At 46.7% G+C, this 13478-nt stretch overlaps 1 pseudogene; it reads left to right on the top strand.

The window, feature by feature from the left end:
• Positions 1-5510: 5510 nt before the first annotated feature.
• Positions 5511-13070, top strand: LOC138373913 (rho-related GTP-binding protein RhoU-like; annotated as a pseudogene).
• The last annotated feature ends 408 nt before the right edge of the window (positions 13071-13478 follow it).

The raw sequence follows: 13478 nt of genomic DNA, 5'->3' as shown, positions 1-13478 counted from the left end.
GCATCTGTTTTTCACATCAGCAGTGAGTCCAGCCTTTCCTCTCTAAGCAAATCTACCTGCCACCCCTCCAAGGGCTCTCCCCGATGTGCTCATTTTTCTCCTGGAACTTCTGCATGGAAATTGCCATTTATCTCTTCTGTAATAATCCTGCAGAACCAGTTGAATTAGTTAAAAATATTAAAATATTTATAAGTAGCCCTTGTGGAAGATGATACCCATATTAAAAATAAATATTAGAGATGTAAACAATGTACAGCAATACTTTGTGATAGTGTTCCTGGAAAAGCTTTGTATAAATAGGGTTTTGGTCACTTGAATCACATTTAAATTTTATGACAACAGTGTTAATTAAAAAATGTACAATATGTGATTAGCACTGTGCTAGGCTAAAGCAAATAGTTCTTTGGAATGCAAATGACCATGAGTGTTATTTAATATGATTTATAGGTTTGAATATTTTTAGCCATTATAATTTCTAAGTATAATGTAATTCATAAAAGTGAATAAAACAAATGTATGGTATAATTAATTACTATAAAGTGAACACCTATGAAATCATCACTCAGATCAAGAAAAGAACATTGGTTGGTCAAGGTGTCTCACTCTTGTAATCGCAGAGCTTTGTGAGGCCAAGGCAGGAGGATCACTTAAGGCCAGGAGTTTGAGACCATCCTGGGCAGCATAATGAGACCCTGTCTCTACAAAAAAAAATTTTTTAAATTAGCCAGAGTGGTGGTACATAGTCTATAGTCCTAGCTACTTGGGAGGCTGAGGCAAGAGGATCACTTGAGCCTAAGAGTTTCAGGTTACAAGCTATGATCATGACATTGTACACCAGCCTGGCCACAGAGCAAGATCCTGTCTCAAAAAATAAAATAAATACAATACAACACAATAAAATACAATAAAAGAAATAGAACATCACCTGAACATCAGAGGCTCCCCATGGCCCCTTTCCTTGCAGAATGGAACAATTATCCTCAATCACTCTGCCATTTAACACTGCTTAATTCTTTCCATTTCTATACTATCAACTTAGACAGTTTATACTCTTTTGTGTGTGCCTTCCTTCACTCCTCATTTAGTTGGGAGATTCATTCTTCTTGTTGCTCATTTTCTTGACTTAATAAAATAAATTCCCAAACTAACTAATCCATTTTGCTGTTTTAGACATTTAGACGGTTTTCAGTTTTGAGTTCCTGTAAAATTGCTGTTGCTCATGTCTGTACACACACAGAAATGCACGTGTTCCCTCACAGAAATGCATGGGTACACACACAGAGATGCGTGTGTTCATGTATAGAAACGTGCAGGTGCACACAGAGGAATGCGTGTGTACACACGTCCCAGGTGGCGCAGTTACGAGATGCAAACAGACTGGTCCTTGAGTCACCACTTGGAAGGGAGCTGTCTTAGAGAGCCACTTGATCTGCTGTGGATTTGCATGACCAAACAAGCAGCTCTTATGTTTCAGACATGCAGATTTGATTCATTACTGCGGCACAGTGTAACCTAATCTGACTAGTAAAAGCAATAGAAACATTTTATTTTCAGAAAAATTTTTATAATCAAAATTAATGATTGATTTTCACATCTTAAAATTTCATGATGCGAGTGGAAGCTCTTAATTTATTCATTCTAGTTACCAACAAGGTGATGGCAAGTGACAAAGGGACATCTGGAGGCAGGGAAACCAATATCAACACATCAAACGATGTGCCCTGGGCCCTTACCGTGACACTAGCTGATGTTTGTGATTACTGCCAAGGACCCACTAGTGGCCCAGCTGGTGGTTTGGTGACATATGATTTTCCCATCTTCTCTAGTGAAAAATGTCGACTACTTTCCTGTTCATCTTTTTTTCGTAGGATGACACCCCCAGGGGAAGAAAAGAGACCATCCGTTAGGGCTCAGTCAGGAAATCAGAGCAACTCCCAGGCACAGGATGAGGAAGGAAAGTTTCCAGGAGTTCAGGAGTCGCTGGAGAGAGTTCAGAGGGGAGTTCAGAGGGAATCAGTGCCTGATCCCATCCAACTGAAGCCCTTGTGCAGGGCACCAGCTGGAGCTTGGAGAAAAGCCAGTAAGCGACATAGGTGTGGCTGCCAGCCATCCGCCAAAGGGGAGCTTGAGGCACAGGGTGTGGGAGCTGCAGCTTCTGTGCGCCCAGTGGCCGAACAAGGGCTGGGGGCTGCTCTGAGCCAGTGGAGCCCTCAGGCAGATGCAGGAGGCAGGTGAGGACATGCTGGCACCTCTGCAGTGTCCATTATCACGTTTGACAACAGGACCCTCCGCTACTTCCCGTCAGGTTTCCCCATTCTGAGGGAGCACGTCTCATTGGACAACTTTAGCCCAGAACCACACGAAGGGAATTCGGGGAGCAGTCAGGCCATGTTGGCAATGGACACCCCACCTGAGAATCTGCAGTTTAAGAAAAGTAATTTTCTAACTAATGTCCTCTTACAGGACATTAGAAAACTGGAGCACCACTGAAGTAAAGAAACAAGAGTAATGTGTCCAAGGCAAACGGTTATGGTTTAAAGAATGAACACACATGGGTATATTAAAGATCCAGAAACCATGCTCTTCTGATTTGATTCTCTGCTATTACTCAGTTATGGAAGATGGATAAATAGTAAAAAGTTATAAATACTAGGAAAAACAGCTTTATATTGAATTTGGTGATGGAAATGACACCCTGGTGAGGAATATATCAAGCAATTAAACATTTATTTTAACACATTTCTTAAATATGTCAAAAGATACAAAAGCAGCCGGGTGCGGTGGCTCATGCCTGTAATCCTAGCACTCTGGGAGGCTGAGGTGGGAGGATCACTCGAGGTCAGGAGTTTGAGACCAGCCTGAGCAAGAGCGAGATCTCTAATAAAAATAGAAAGAAATTAGCTGGACAACTAAAAGTACATAGAAAAAAATTAGCCAGGCATGGTGGCGTATGCCTGTAGGCCCAGCTACTCGGGAAGCTGAGACAGAAGGATCGCTTGAGCCCAGGAGTTTGAGGTTGCTGTGAGCTAGGTTGATGCCACAGCACTCTAGCCCCAGCAACAGAGCAAGACTCTGTCTCCAAAAAAAAGAAAAGAAAAGAAAAGAAAATTAGGTGCAAAAATAAATATTTATTTCAGTGAGAAATGCATCACAAGTTACAAATTTTAAAATTAGGGTAATAACATAAACTTCAACAAAATCCATAAGAAAAATGTGTTAATGAACTGTTTGAAACACCTCTATAATACTACTTTCACCTACATTTTTCTGTTGTATACCTTTTATCACTTCTTCAGTTTTATAAAATATTTTCTGTAGGAAGAGTAGAAAGATATTTCATACACAGGTGAACTTTCTCTTTGTGGTGCTACGACAGGTTTGTGTCCTTACAAACAGGAAGAATTCAGATCAATTCTATTTCATGTGAGCCCCTCCAAAAATGTATGGTGCATTTATAATTGTATCTGCTGCACTTAGAGTACAGGCATATTCCTTACAGGAGAGAATTTCCCTTTTAAGCAGGTTTAGTTGAGAAAGCCAAACCTTCTCTAACAATGCCATGTGTTTTATGATGGAGAGAATTGCCACGGACTAGCTTCCGGCTCTGTTCCTCTGAAACTCTGTTAGCCCTTTGCTATTGGAACCCTTCCACTGCTGGGGAGGGTAGGACAGTTCAGGTAGACACCAATGCGACTCTCAGAGAGGGTAGCAGGTGTGTCACTGGGAGCCATTCCTATATCTGGATGGCTAGCAATGACACAGCTGCACAGAACTGTAAACCACATAGATGGAGCCCAGCAAGGCCAGGGAGAGGGCGAGGCGAGCCAGGCACCTGCAGCTCAAAACTTAAGGGAGCTCAGATTCATGCAGTGCAACATTCACTCCTGAGAGCAAGAGTCCTCTGAAAATTTGCACCCTTGACACTTTCCTTACCTCACCCTGATCCTGGCTCTATATCCTATTAAACCCAAACAAAATGTCTCCCAAAATTCACTTTCCTTGGCTTGATCCCCAAAATGGACGTGGCTACTTGAAAGCTACTCAATGTGAGGGTAAATTGGAGTTACCCTCTAAAAAAGGCACTGTGGACTTGTGGTGGTTAAAATATATCTGTTTGCAAAATTTACAGAAATATATTACCATGTACTCACATTGCTAGGTCTTCCAGGGTGTTGGAAGATGCTTTCTGTAAGTCAGGGGCCCTGGATTCAAGCTTCTAGCTTCTTGATAAATCCATCTCTGCATTCCAGCCACAGCAGTACTTCCAAGTCTGACTGTACCACAATGGCTTATTTTTGCCTTCAGGATCTTGGTTAAAAGCTTAGGCTGTGGAGTTAGACTCCTTGTGTTTGGATCCTGGCACTGCCACTAACTAGCTTGTGGAATCCAAATATATTACTTCAGATCTCAGTGCCTCAGGTGTTCTCATCTGTAAAATGGGTATAAGGAATGTTATGATTAAAGGAATTAGTTCACGCAGAGGGCTTACCACAGTGTCTGGCACGTTATGAAAGCTCAATATTTATTAGCTATTGTTATTTTTACTGCTACTAGTAATAGTATTGCATACATAATAATAGTATGTGGCTTTCCTCACACCACAGCGTAAATCCCCAGCAGTCTTTGTATTCTGTCTAGGCCTAGAAGAGACATCTCATTTCTTGAATGGATTGTTGGCTACATGTAGGAGGAAGGCAGAGAGAGAAAGGAATCAAAGATAAACGGAATATTTTTTTCAGATAATATTAACGTCTCCAAATTACATTTAAGTAAATGAAGGAATGAGGGCCATAAGGAAATCTGCTGGGCCATCCACGCATAGCGGAGCATGGCAGGCCAAAAGGAAAAGTCCTATGAGCATTAACAATGGCGCTGGCATCCTTTTGCTTCAATATGAAAAAAAATCACACAACCAGTAGTAGTTAGACTTAAAAAAAAAAAAAAAAAAAAGTTGCCAGTTAATTCAGTCTCATTTACAGGACGTGCCGCCAGAACACTTCACTGTCCCCCTTGGGTGGAGCGCGCAGGCGGGCGGGCTGCCGCACGGAGGGGAAAGGAAGAAGCTCAGGTTTCCCGGCTCCCACGGACGCCAGAAAGCGCAACCGCCCGGCCGGTCGAGCAGTGGTCGCGGCCTAGGGAGCCCGTGCAGGGTCGCGGCGCTGTGGCCTCGCTCCTGGCCGATCCGCCCGGCCGGACCCGCCTCCTTCCCCTCCCCGCCCGCCCGCCCCCCACGCACCGTGGCGCGGGGAAGCCCAGCGGAGACGGAGCGCTCGGGCCGCGGTCTTCCCGTCGCGCGGGGCAGAGCCGGCTGGCGCCACTGCAACGCGGAGGCGCGACCCTTCCTGGCCGCCTTTGTCTGCAAGGCGTGTGGCCTGGAATCGCGGCCTTCGGGGACGGGGGACGCACCCGCAGCAATCGGTGACAGCTCCTCCCTCCCGCAGCCCTCCGTGGCGGAGGGGCGGTCGGGCAGGGCCCCGCTCACTCGCTCCTGCACGTGGGCGCGCGGACCGATGCCCCCGCAGCAGGGGGACCCCGCGTTCCCCGGCCGCTGCGAGGCGCCTCCCATGCCGCTGCGCCCGGAGCGCGGGGGACGCGGGTCCGGGGAGCCTGGGGGTGGACAGGGGGCGCGCGAGCCAGCCGAGGGGCCCGGCGTCAAGTGCGTGCTGGCGTTGTGGGCAAGACGAGCCTGGTGGTGACCTACACCACCAAGGGCTACCCCACCGAGGACGTCCCCACCGAGGACGTCCCCACGGCCTTCGACAACTTCTCAGGTGAGCGCTGGGGGCGCCGGGGCAGGGGTGGGGGCGCGTGGCCGCTGCCCGCGGAGGGCTCTAAGGCCCAGCTCCAGCCGGAACCGAGCCAGCACGGAGTGCAGGACGTTTTCTGGCCTTGGGGACGGGGCAGGCACAGAGCCACACGAAGGGACCGCCGGGGAACATAGTGACAGACAAGCGGGAGTCAAGCAGGTGGAGTTCAGGCGCCTGGTCACTTCGCTGCATGGAGAAGTTTCCCCGGGCGACGTTGCTGGCGCCGCTGCCGAGTTTCAATCGGAAGGCCACGCGCAGGTGCTTTCACCCTGTGGCCCTGGGTGTCGGTCCTTCCCTTTCAGGCGGCTCAGCTCGCAAGGGGGCAAGGGGCGTCTCCACTTTAAAGAGCCGCAGAGACGCCAGGAATTACTTGCTTTAGTGAAACAGCCTGAGCGGCCCTGGTTGAAGCCACAGGTTTGGACAAAACCTGGAGGGAAAACAGCATTTCTTTCCCTTTCGTGTCCCACGCGGCCCCTGTCCCCGCTCGCCCACACTGGCTCTGTCTCTGACTGTCGCTGTCTTCTCAGTGTCTCTTTAAGCTGCTTAAAGCTCTCATGTGTGGGGTGCTATGTCATTTGGTTTGGTGGATACAAAGACAGAGGAGTCCTTTATCTTGATTTCTCAGATCTTTTTGAAATTTAAGAAAAAGTAAAAATTCCCAGACGCTAGTGCGAGGCAATTACTGTGTTGCTCCTTAAAAAAAATTGCTTCTCTGACCTTTCTTTCATCTCAAAGGTACCCTAGATAAAAAGGTGCTATTCTAGTCGGTTCCCACCACAGGTTATTGTTTCTTTTCTTCCCCCACCCCCAGCTGGCTAGTATAAACATTTATAAACAATTAGAGAGTTGTGCAGAAAGAGACAAAACTGAGTGCTTAATTAAAACAGACACTTCCATGACTCGCCCTGCTGCAGACCTCTCCCCCTCCCTGAGTACCCAAATCCTGGAGGAAGGTGGACAAGCTTTCTTTCCCTTTTTTATTTTCTTTTGAAATCCTCTCTGAACTGACAGAGAGCTAAGGAGTGCCTCTCTGTGAAACAGGACGGCGTGGGCAGCCCGTGTGTGCACATGTTCTTAACCAAACTAGCATTTTGTGATAAACCCTGAAGTCGGGGAGCATTTCCCCAGGGAAGACAGAGCTATCTGTGAGGTTTTCCACTGATTTCAAACTGGAGGGTTGGTTCCCACCCCAACCCCAGTGTTGTTTTTAGGTCCTTTGAAACAAGTGTGACAGGAAAACAAATTTGGAGCACCATGGAATGGCTCAGGGACTTGCTGCCTCTTTGGTGGCAGAGGAGTGAATTGCCGGCCCTGGAAGTTTCGGATACAAGAATGCCTCCAAAGGGCTTCCCTGTTTTAGGCAAGTTTTTAATTCATTAGAGGACTTAGAATAGGAGCTGAGGGGGTTGGAGTGAGAATCACAGGGCAAGCTGAAACTAGCAGTCTTCTCAAAGGGGTTAAAAGCCATCTCCTGATTGTCATTTGGGTCTTGTTTTTAAGCTGTGGTGTCTGTGGATGGGCAGCCTTGAGACTCCAGCTCTGTGACACCACGGGACAGGTCAGTATCATGTTACAGCCCAGTGCTGGGAAAGGAAACAGGCTTTTAGAGGTTTCCAAACAACCTTTGAGAGTTTCCAAATGATTCCCGCAGTAACTGGGTCATTCTAAAGTGGCATGAAGTAGACCCACCCCTGCTGTTGGCTCCTGGGGCAGGGGAGGGCCAGTGAGGACACAGAGGAAGATAACTCTGAACTAGTAACACAGGGTTTGGCCCAGCTCTGTATGGCCAGGAAAGGCAGGAAGCAGGGTCAGCAACAGCTCTTACCTTATAGGACTTTCTGATATTACTTTCTGGTTTTTATAAAAAGTTTCAATGATGCTTTGTAATCATTTCTCAAAGTAAGCTAGTGATAGCTTATAATTATGTTATTAAAGGTCAATGAGCCTGATATTTAAGAAATTTGCTCAAGAAAAAGATGGTGCTCATGTCCATAAGTGTTAAACCTTCCCTTCCTGAGCTGTGGGTGGGGTCACTGGGACCAGCCCCGTCCCTTGCAGCGGATGGACGTTTCATCGGAGCAGTCGTAAGCTGCAGGAATGAACAGGGCTTATTCTTTCCAGATCGTCAGCATTCATTCTTGGCTCGCTGGCTGGCCAGGGCCTTGGAGGAAACAGCCAGGCAGTGATAAAGAGGGTACAAGTGCAGGAATCTCCCTTGGTGCTCCCCAGAAGAACTTGTCATCAACTAAACCTCCCTTGGTGGGCGCTCAGGTCACTGAAGTCAAGCTGTGCCTTGTGAGCACCCAGGGGTGCTTGAGTTTGCCAAAGCAACAGTTAATGGACTTGTTGTCTCTCCAGGACTTTCTGGAGCTCAGTAAAGTGCTGGGGGCACTTTGTAGGTAGGTGAAAGAGCCCATTTCACTTTCTGAGGTGCCATCCCATCACCATCTGCATTTATGAAGTAGGCTTCCCAGTGTCCCCAGAGCCTCCTCTAACCCAGAGCTTTCAAGTTGCTCACCTACTCTGGGACAGCAAATCCAGAGCTGAGGACAGATTTTATTTTTTTCAACCTCAAGGTGGGTAGCCTGGATCCCTGGGGAACACCAGTCTGGTGGAGGCCATGGCAGCGTGAGTCGTAATAGCCCAGCCTGGGAGCATCTCAGCTTCCCCTTTACTGTGAGCAGAAAAAAACAAGAACTATTTGTTTTTCATTACCCATAGAAAATAAAATCAAGACCCTGCCTGCATGGCCCATACCTGTAATCCTGGCATTTTGGGAGCCCTAAGCTTGAGGATCCCTTGAGGCCAAGAGTTCGAGACCAGCCTGAGCAACTTAGTGAGACCTCTGCCACCTGCCACCCCCCTGCAACATCTTAAAATAAATTAAAAAAATCAACTGAGCTTGGTGGTGCATGCGTGTAGTCTCAGCCACTCAGGGGGCTGAGGTGGGAAGATTGCTTGAGCCCAGGAGTCTGAAGTTCCAGTGAGTTAGTTGATGCCACTGCACTCCAGCCTGGGAGGCAGAGTGAGACCCTGTCTCTAAAAAAAACAAAATAGAAATCAAAGAACACAGCCCATTCTACTAAGTGAAGTATCCCAAGAATGGAAAAATAAGCACCACATGTAGTCACCATCAAATTGTTTTCTCTGATTGTCCCTAAGACATATTTAGGAATAACATTGATCTGGTGTCGGGCAGATGTAGAGGGTGGGGATGGGTGTATACATACATGATGAGTGCAATGCGCACTGTCTAGGGGATGGACATGCTTGAAGCTCTGGCTTGGGGTGGGGGGGGCAAGACCAATATATGTAACCTAAACTTTTGTACCCCGTAATATGCTGAGATAAAAGAAAAAAAAGAATGGGTGAACGAGTGGAGCACTAGGTTCTGTGGATGCAAACCTGCCCCTCAACAGACTTAGTCTGCGGGGAGGACAGACCCGTTTCTAGAAGCTGGTTCAGGAATAAGTGAAGGGAGGGGAGCGAAGAGGGGGACGGTCTCGGTGCAGAGGCACGGGCCGGCTGGGCCCGGGAGGAAAACCTCCAAGCAGAATTTTGGAAGAGGAATAGATTTTTTTATCAGAAAAACTTTGTTAAAATGACTCTGAATTATCCAGGAAGAGTTAGATGTTTTTTTCCTTAGCTGTTTAAAAGTCAAGGAAGCACAAGAGTCATTTTAGAAATGTTTTCACACAAAAAAGTTTATAATGCGGGAAAAACAAAGGTTATGGTGTTAAGTTGGTAAGCTGCCATTTATCTGGAAGTTATTCCTCTGGTCTCCCTGCAGTGTTTTCCATGAGATATATTGTGTTTTTAACTTTCACGTACTGATTCCTGGAGAGTAACCTACTATGTAATGAAGGCAACTGTCTAAAAATTTGTAGAAAACCGACTTCAGAAACTATTTGTGGAAAATGCATTGCTGGTCAAAGTCAGGCTCTTGTCCCCCACCTCCTGCTCCCCCAGTGTGAATCAGCGCTTGTCTGACTGTCGCACCGCTGGGCAAGGCGGTAGCTCTCTTCTATTCTTTTTGGTCCTGATCTGAGAAACTAGCTTTGCAACTTGCTCGGACACCTGCCATGTTTTGCTTTTTTATGGAGGAAGGAGCACATTCCTCCTGTGGGCGGTTGGCATGGAAGCCTCCAGGGTTAAGTGGCTCCGTTGAGCTCCGTGAGCACAGACAGGTGGGAACACGGGCACGAGTGTGGGTTTCCCATGGAAGCCGACGAGTCGGGAGCAGAAGACCGCTCCGCTGGCTGGATCAAGAACTAGAAATCACTTCTTGAGCCTTTGGCTTTTCCTGTACCTTTGGCATAAGAGAAAGCAGTGTTGCTGAAATAGGAGTAGTTCGCTGAAAATTCTTCAGCTGAAAATTCTTCAGCCTTTTGACCCATGAGGTACTTGGAAAATCTTTTTCATTTTATTTTTATTTTCATTTCTTTCTTCCAGGTTTTTGGAAAAATCTTTATACTTAGAAAAACAATCAGGTTGCAGCTAGACCAGAGGGATGCTATAGTCCGGGCTCTTGTCTCCACCCTTCCCTCCCCGAGCGGGGTCCTGTGCGGCGTCCCTTCCCGAGACCTGGCCAGCGCGTGCAAATGGCTCGGCCTTGGGCTGCGTGTCCCTGAGCGTGCGTTCCACCTGGTCTCGTTGCCCATGTTATTGCATTATTTCAGCAAATATCTAAGGTTTCTGGTCAGGCACCGAGCGGGAGTGTTTAATTTCTGTTTTGCTTCCCAAGCTCCTTAGCCAGAATCGCAGGAGGCCTGGGGAGCCAGGTTCCCAAAGCCCAGTCAGAAGGGTTGGCCTTGAGCTTGCCTGTTTCCTGGTGATGCAACCCCAGATTCCAGGGCACGGCCAAGGGTGACGGCCATCCAACAGTGGGGTGCGGCTACCCGAGGGGCCGTCCATACTGGTCTCAGTTTTGTACTTCTTCATTTGAGGCCCTCTGAGAACAGAGAGAGCATAATTGAAACACAGAGCCTCAAATGAAGAAAGTATATTTAAATAAAAGAAATACAAATTTCCTTTATATCTAGAGAAAAAAGCCAGGGATGGAGAATATTGTACATGTAAATATACTTAGTAAATAATCAGAGTATGCCAATTGAGTAATAAAAAACATGGGTAGCATTTAACTTTTTCTTCCCATTGGGAAATTATAAAGGACTTGATACTTGAGGACGGTTGGCACCCAGAGCTATAAATTTTAAATAGGAATGAGATGATGTAAATATTTTCCTATAAAAGAGAGGTTTTTTTTGTTTGTTTTCTTTGTTTTTTGAGACAGAGTCTCACTCTGTTGCCTGGGCTAGAGTGCCGTGGCGTCAGCCTAGCTCACAGCAACCTCAAACTCCTGGGCTTAAGCGATCCTCCTGCCTCAGCCTCCCGAGTAGCTGGGACTACAGGCATGCGCCACCGTGCCTGGCCCCTTTAAAAGAGTTGGGTGAAAGTATTCAGTTAGCTGAATCTGGTGCTTCAAGGAACTATAGGATATTTGCTATAAAGAGATGCTGATTTGGAGACCAACATCTCTCTGTTCACAACCAAATCCCCTCGCCTGCCACTGTGCGTGTCTGGGTGGTTTTCAGTGCATGTGTTAAACGAACGACTGCAGGACAGCATTCGACAGCAGGGAGGTTGGTTTATTTATAATCAATTCTAACTTATTTGATCCATTGCTCTATACTGTAAGGATAGGGTGGGTGTGCCTGTTCTCTGGTTCTTTATCTATCCAAAGCACACTGTGTGGAGGCCACAGGTATTGGCAGAGATAAACAGAGGAGAAAGGAAGCAAGAGAAAATGAAGGAAGGAGAGAGAAATGGAAGATACAGACAGAATGAGAATGTGTTAGGCCGGGCGTGGTGGCTCACACCTGTAATCCTAGCACTCTGGGAGGCCAAAGGGAGAGGATCGCTCAAGGTCAGGAGTTCGAGACCAGCCTGAGCAAGAGCGAGATCCCACCTCTACTAAAAAGAAAATAGCCAGACATCTAAAAATTTATAGAAAAAATTAGCTGGGCATGGTGGCCCATGCCTGTAGTCCCAGCTACTCGGGAGGCTGAGGCAGGAGAATTGCTTGAGCCCAGGAGTTTGAGGTTGCTGTGAGCTAGGCTGATGCCACGGCACGCTAGCCTGGGCAACAGAGCAAGACTCTGTCTCAAAAAAAAAAAAAAAAAGAATGTGTTAACGACTGTCTGTAAGTGACATTGAGAGGTACAAGTTTTCTGAGTTGCTCACAACAGTGGCCGAATAAAGGTCCTCAATTCCATTTCTGGGTCTATCTTTGTGTCTGATTAACATTACTCTGCACTAAGTGGGCACAGGGTGGGCAGGGTGTGTGCACAGTGTCAGGGGGGCAGGGGGGGGAAGGAATTGGCGTCCCAGCTGTTGTGGGGGAGGGTAAGACATCCACAGAGAGAGGAGCTATGTCAATAGACTGGGGTCAGATTGGAGTCTTAAGGGATCAGTGTGGCTGCAGTCTGAATTTTAGAGTAGCTAAGTACCAACAGTTGAGAGTAAGTCTGGGTTACACTGGGTTGAAGGCTAGATAAAGTCAATTTTATTTCTAGAACCTATGAGCTTGAAGTACTCTTTCTATGGTAAGTTGCAAGCAGGTCGTGAGTATTGATGGGAATGCTGAACACATTTGGCAACGCTGGCCCCCTGCTGGCCCTGGAAGCAGACGGCTGCTTCTAGTAACTGCCAGAACTGTTCATGAAAAATGTTAAGAAGTTCTTTTTACTGATAAAAATTTATTTGAAAAGTAACTTTTGGGTGCTTTGCTTGGTTGCTTGGTTGCAGGATGAGTTTGACAAGCTGAGGCCTCTCTGCTCCACCAACACAGACATTTGCCTGCTGTGCTTTAGTGTCATGAGCCCCTCATCCTTCCAGAATGTCAGTGAGAAACGGGTGCCGGAGATTCGGTGCCACTGGCCCAAAGCCCCCATCATCCTAGTTGGAACGCAGTTGGATCTCAGGGAAGGTATCAAAGTCCTCATTGAGTTGGACAATTGCAAGAGAAGCCAGTGCCTGAACAGGTGGCTAAGCCCTGCACTGAGGAAATCAAAGCTGCCTCCTACATTCAGTGTTTGGCCCTGACTCAAAAAAGACCTCAAAGAGGTCTTTGACACAGCCATCGTCGCTGGCATTCAATACTCAGATACTCAGCAACAGCCAAAGAAGTCTAAAAGCAGGACTCCAGACAAAGTGAAAAACCTCTCCAAGTCCTGGTGGCGGAAGTACTGCTGTTTCCTATGATGCTGACAAGATGCTCAGAAAGACTATATTCCAATGAAACAGATACGAGAAGCTATATTAGCTGAAATGACTCCTTTTTGTGTGTTGAACCCGTGTAGAGAATGTGTGGGCACTTGGATTATAGGAGGAGCTCTCAATTTATGTATTCTTTCTTGTCTTTCATTTTTTTGTTGTTTGTTTGAACTTGGGGATAGAAACTTACGCAAGCTATTTTTGAAGTAAGTTAAAAATGTTTCAGAGCTCTGGAAATTTAGAGCTTGAGACCTCTTGATTAATTGATATGTAATATGAAGAAGACAGCTCAAATCTGGATATGTCAAGAATGAAATTTTGCTACATTATAATGTACAGAAGAACAAAAGGGAGAATTCTCTCTTGATTAAGGGCTACTTAATGCACAGTGTATTA

The sequence above is a fragment of the Eulemur rufifrons genome, chromosome 23, assembly GCF_041146395.1.
Source record: "Eulemur rufifrons isolate Redbay chromosome 23, OSU_ERuf_1, whole genome shotgun sequence".
Taxonomy (NCBI): Eukaryota; Metazoa; Chordata; class Mammalia; order Primates; family Lemuridae; genus Eulemur; species Eulemur rufifrons.
This window is presented reverse-complemented; position numbering and strand designations above follow the sequence as displayed.